Source organism: Emydura macquarii, unplaced genomic scaffold, assembly GCF_026122565.2.
Source record: "Emydura macquarii macquarii isolate MOO-44397 ecotype Brisbane River unplaced genomic scaffold, CSIRO-AGI_Emac_v2 contig_383, whole genome shotgun sequence".
Taxonomy (NCBI): Eukaryota; Metazoa; Chordata; order Testudines; family Chelidae; genus Emydura; species Emydura macquarii.
The window spans coordinates 1,519,569-1,525,568 of NW_027130520.1; the positions used below are offsets into that span (position 1 = coordinate 1,519,569).

Below are 6,000 nucleotides of genomic sequence, written 5' to 3' on the forward strand. Positions count from 1 at the left end.
GAAATTTCATCCCATTTCTATTAATTCAGTCTTCAAGGTCATCCAAATCTTCTTGTATGATATTCTGGTCCTATTCCATATCGGCAATATCAACTTTTTATCATCTGCAGATTTTATTAGCACACTCTCACTTTTTGTGCCAACATCATTAATGAACATGTTAATGAAGATTGGTCCCACGATTGATCCTTGAGGATCTGCACTAGTAATCTCCTCCTGCCTGACAGTTCAACCCCGTTGTAGTCCCCCCTTTAAGCCAGTTCCTTACTCACTTTTGATTCTCTCATTAATCCCCATTTTCTCCAATTTAACCAATAATTTCCCATGTGGAACTGTATCAAATACTTGACAAATCCACACAGGAAATGCAGTAGATCTAATCTAGGTGTAGAAAATCAGTTATCTTCTGAAAGAAGGAAATCAGGCTGGTCTGGCATGATCTACCTTTTGTAAAATCATATTGTATTTCATCCCAGTTATTATTTACCTCCAGGTCTTTAACTACTCTCTCTTTCAAAATTTGCTCTAAGACCTTGCATACAATTGAAGTCAACCTAAGAGCACTGTAAATTTCCTTATCAATTCCCACCTCCTTTCTTTAATATAGGTACTAAATTTGCAGTTCTTCAGTCATAAGGTATGATCCCCATGTTTACAGATTCATTAAAAACCCTTGCTTATTGGGGTTGCAATTGCATAGAATCATGGAGTTGGATGGGACGTCAAGAGGTCATCTAGTCCAAACCTCTGCTCAAAGAAGGACTAACCTCAGCTAAATTATGTGCCAGTTCATTTACTATTCTTGGATAGAGATTATCCAGGCCCCCAGATTTGGTCCCCTTAAACTGTTTGCATTTTGCTTCTACCGCAGATGTGGTAATTTTTACTGACATATCCTTGTTCCTATTAGCCACCCTTCTACTACCCACCCCCAAAGTTCCACATCACCCTTATTTAAAAAACAAACAAACACACCTGAGGCAAACTATTCATTTAGAGGTTGGGCCATATCTAGATGATCTTTAATCATTACCCCATCCTCAGTGCTTAGTTGTCCCACTTCTTTTTAGGCATATGGTTAAAGAACCTATTACTACTTTCCTTTGCAAGGGCCAATTCTGCTTAGCTTTTGGCAGTTCTCACTTTTTTCCTTCATAAGGCCATACTGGGTCAGACCAATGATCCATCTAGCTCAGTATCTGGTCTTTCAACAGTGGCCAATCCAATGGCAGATGTTTCAAAAGGAATTAACAGAAGAGGGCAATCAAGTGATCTGTCCCCTGTCATCTAGTCCCCACATCTGGCAGTTTAGAGGCTCAGGGACACCCAGAGCATGGGGTTATATCCCTGACCATCTTGGCTAATAGCCATTGGTGGACTTACCCTCCATGAATGTATATAAGTCTACTTTTAATCCAGTTAGTTTTTGCTTTCACAACATCCCCTGACAATGAGTTCCACAGGTTGAGTGCACATTGTGTGAAGAAGTACTTCCTTTTGTTTGTTTTAAGCGTATACTTTCTGACTTCCAAAAAGGTAGCTTTCCTTGCTGATCCATCCCTTGTAGGTTTTCTGCGTTCTCTTAACTTTTTTAGATGCTTGTTCATCCAATTTGGTCTGCAATCCATCCCTAGCAACTAATTCCCTTAATTTTTTAAATTTTGCCCTTTAAAATCAAGTACCCAAATGCAGACCTATTTTTGTTTATCCTTCTATTTAGTTTAAACTGAATTAACTCATGATAGCTCAAACCAAGGCTGTCCTCTACAACCAGTTCTTCTATGAGGTCCTCACTAATTACCAATATAGATCTAATATGGCATCAGTCTTGCTGGTTCAGTGACCTTTTGGTGAAGAAAGTTCCATCCAGGAATATATGAGCCCTACCACTATTAGTAGCACTTTGTCCTCCAACCTATATCTGGAAAGTTAAAAAAAAAAAGTCTCCCATAAAACCACACAATTCCTGATACTGTTTATTTCATTTAAAATATTAGAGGTGTCTATCCATATCCAAACTGGATTCTGGTGGTCTGTAGCAGACCCCACGCACTATCCTAATGTAGCCTCTGTTACCTCTCTTTCCCAAAGTGATTTTGGCCCAAAACTGATTTTGTTTTATCCATTCTATCACTTCTTATTTCCTTACTGTCTATCTCATCCTTAATATACAATGCTACTCTACCACCTTTACTTCTCTTTCCTAAACAGCATATTCTTCATTACCTGTATTGCAGTCATGACTACTGTTCCACTATGTTTCTGTTATCCCTAGAATATCTGGTTTCACTTCCTGCACCAGTAGTTTCAGTTCCTCTGTTTTGTTACGCAGGCTCCTTGGATTGGTGTACAAACATTTTAGCTGTTTCTGCTTGGCTTCACCCAGATTCCTCCCCTATTAGGTACTACCATTTTACTGCCAGGATTGCCTGTTACTGTCACTCATATTGGCACTCTCTTTCCTCTTTTTACATTCTTCTATCCTCTGTTGTTCCTTTCACCATTGTTGTATCCTCTTTTACTTGATCTTCCTCCTACCCAATATTAAAATCAGGCATGGAAATTACATAAGCATCTCCCAACTATCTCACCCAAATTTAAATCTTTAATCATTTGTGCCACCCTCCAGTCCAGAAGTCTATTTCCCTGCCTCATGGGAGTCCATCCCATGAGAACAGTCCTCTGTCCGTGAATGCCTCACAGTGGTTGAGCATCCCAAAAACCTCCTTATAGCACCACTCCCTGGTATCTGTTTATCATCATAATCTTGTCTTGCCTTCACTCTCCTCCTCTAGGGAAATGTAGAATCCCACTGAAGAGCACCTGAATCTCCGTTTCTTTAAGCCTCTTCCCCAGCCTGGCATAGTCTTCCTTGATGAATCCCAGTGAAAATCTAGCAGTATCATTTACTCCCACATGAAGGGCAATCAATGGATTCTTCTTCAGACTCAGGTCCACATCCCATATCTTAGTTCCTGGCAGAAAGCACATCCTTCTGTTCTCCAGATCAGCTCTGGTGATAGGCCTGTATGTTCTTGTTAGTAGAAAGTCCTCAGTGACAGACCTGACTCTTCCTGGTGTTGATGCAATTCTCCAGCCTTCTCCAGGCTGGTCTTTCTGACTGCAAGTCTTCTTGTTGTCTGTTCTGATTGGCAGTCTTCTGTGACTTTTCCTCTATCCTCCTGGGGCTCTGCACTCTGGCTTTCTTCTTGTAGGACTAGCCATACTACTCTTTCTTCCTTACTCTTCCATCTTCTTTTACTGCCTGCTGTACTCCTCCATTTTCCAACTCAATAAACCAGTTCCTCCCGCTATATTTCTCATTCGCTAGACAGTCTTTTCCTCTGCCTTGTTCACATAGTTCCACTGACCACTTTCTTCATCCAGCAGTCCCCCCTCATAGTTCTCTAGTCCAGTCTCCCTCTGCAAGTCATAAGGCTTTCCTTCAGCCTCCTCTATCCTTCCCTCCATTATCCACTCAAATCCCCTTCAAAATTCAACCATTGTTTCTAGCTGCATCTCCAAACTTCAGATCATCTCTTCCATCAGAGATATCAGGTGACACTTCATACAAACAAAGCACTCCTCAGGTACCCTCTCCAGAATAATATATATCTCATCAGCATCGTCTGTTTCATTCCTCAAGTCACTACCACTGCTACTTCTGTGGCCATCATAGCATTCCTTCCTTCACAGGCTCCTGTAAAGGGCAATAAAAAACAAAAGCATGCACCCACACAAAAAAACAAAACCACCATACATCTTCTCTCCCAAACTTTCCTTCCAAACTCACCCTCCCCTATTTTCAGCTCTGTTTTCTGGCTGCTGACAAGCCAGTTGACTGCCTTTATAGGTCTGCTGATTAGGGAAGCCCCATTCCCTAATCAAGGTTCAGCTGTGATCAAAGGCTCTGCTTCTCTCACAATACAATGCCCCTACCAGACTTTGCAAACTGGAAACAAGCTAGTTAGATCTCTCTCTAGAGTACTCACTGCCACTAAGACATCACAGCTTGTCTCTCTTCTCCATCAGCTCTCAAGTCAAACTCCCCTGATTTCAACTCTGTTTGCTGGCTTTTGTGCCTCTGGATTCCAATTGGCTGCCTTTATAGTGTGTATGCTCCCTGCCTCAGCTGATGTCTCTTTTGTACTAGAACAGCTAGCTCAATAGCCAGTGCAGGGCTAACTGGAGAATCTCTACATCTGCACTGGGGATTTGGCTTGCATCTACCGAAAGCACAAACTGTATCTGTGCAACTGGGCAAACAGGTGGTGCAAACTTATCCCTGAGGCCACCTCACCTCTGCTACCCTGTCCATGCAGGTGCACACAACCTACAGTGCAAATACACTCTTCACAAGTCCAGCTCCACTCCCTCCTGTGAGTGTCTATGCACTGCTTACACCCCAGGATGCATCTGACCCTCAAGTTTCAGTACCAAAATTAAACAAACAAACAAAGCATCAGAGAAAGAAAAGAAAGCCAGAGAAGATATCCTATTTAGATGCTGTTTCAAAATACTTAGAATAAGAAGAGAAATCACTTATTTATATATCTATCTGATATAAAACGCAATTTCTCCACCACTGCCATTGAAGAAGCCCCTTAATAACTGAGACTTGAAGGTTTCTTCATTTCTCTGTGTTTTAAATGTCCCTTTCAGCCTTGTCTTACAGGCATCATAGTTCTAGAAGTGGAAGGCTTAGCAGCATTCCCTGAGAACCCATTAGCATCACGGCTTAATTGGCCTGAAGTATCTATGTTGATTTATACTTGGCACAACTTATGCTTCCCCCACATCACTTCAGGCCCAGTCAGCCCAGATAATAAGAAATCACAAATAAAACCAAAGAATAAAAGTTAAAATTAAAATAAATGGATAGCCTGGGAAGTGTCAGGTAAACGATGTGCATTTTATAGCCACCCTGAAAAAATATTACTTTCATAAGATCCATAAAGAAATGGGATTTCAGCCTTTAATTCTGATTTTGTGTCAGCTCTACCAGTAATTCTAAATTTACAGCCTTTTGCTTATCTGTGTCACCACCTCACTGCTACTTCAAATGTTATTTAAATGTGTATTTTTTCCTGTTTAACTGAATGATATTTGAGGGGTAAGTGAATGCAGATGTACAGAGACACATTTTACACTCCCTATCTGCTTGGGGATGTAATCCATCCCAGTAACTACAGCTGCGCTCAACTCACCTGAGCTCTGCCATACTAGAACAGGTAATTGCAATAAATCATCCACTGCCCTACTCTTTGCAGCCTAGAGAAGATTAATGGCAGTAGACACTAGAGCTGCCAACTTGGAAGATTTCTGTGGTGGAGCAGGAAGGGCTATGTGTAAGGAATGTGTGATAAAATGCTGTACTGGGACTATAATAAAGCATTGGAAAAAAGCCAAGGTCCTCTTTCATAATGCAGAGACATTAAGGCCTGTCTGATTGTTATGACAGACAGGTATTTGACTGAACACACCGGCAGCTATAAAAAACCAGTAGCTAAAAGCCAATGTCAAAATGTGATGTAGGCCTGTCACATGCCATCAGTAATAATTTTTGCTACGACCACTTGCTGCTAAGGAGGGCAAAGGAAACAATATTGTAGCTGACTGCAAGGAATCAGCCACATTTGATTTGTAGACTTCGAAGATGATTGGCTCTGTTGTCATCCTCTTTGACTAAGCGACAGTGTTAGGCACTGGTAACAGCCCTCGCCAAAGGAGATTTATTGTCTCCATGGTTTTCATTTGCTTTAGTGAGAAGAAAAATGTTGTTATGGAAAAGCTGCTATGAATATATTGCATAGATGTAAGAGGCTCTACTCATAGCATGGTGTTACATGTGGTTTCTTAACTAATGTCATAAGGGGAACCCTTTCAATTATTATTATTTATTTTTAGCACCTAGAGTATGCTAGATGCCTTACAGAACATAGCCAAACACATCCTCTGCCTAGATAGCTGGCAGTCTAATGGCAAACATGATGCAATAAG

General features: G+C 41.1%; 1 long non-coding RNA gene across 1 annotated transcript in view; it reads right to left on the minus strand.

Moving 5' to 3' along the window:
* The window catches only part of LOC137145137 (uncharacterized), a 44,824-nt gene extending 40,778 nt beyond the window's left edge, over positions 1-4,046 (minus strand). Inside the window, exon 1 of the long non-coding RNA XR_010917578.1 lies at positions 3,993-4,046. This is a non-coding gene — a long non-coding RNA (uncharacterized lncRNA). The remainder of the gene's footprint in view (positions 1-3,992) is intronic.
* Between the last annotated feature and the right edge of the window lie 1,954 nt (positions 4,047-6,000).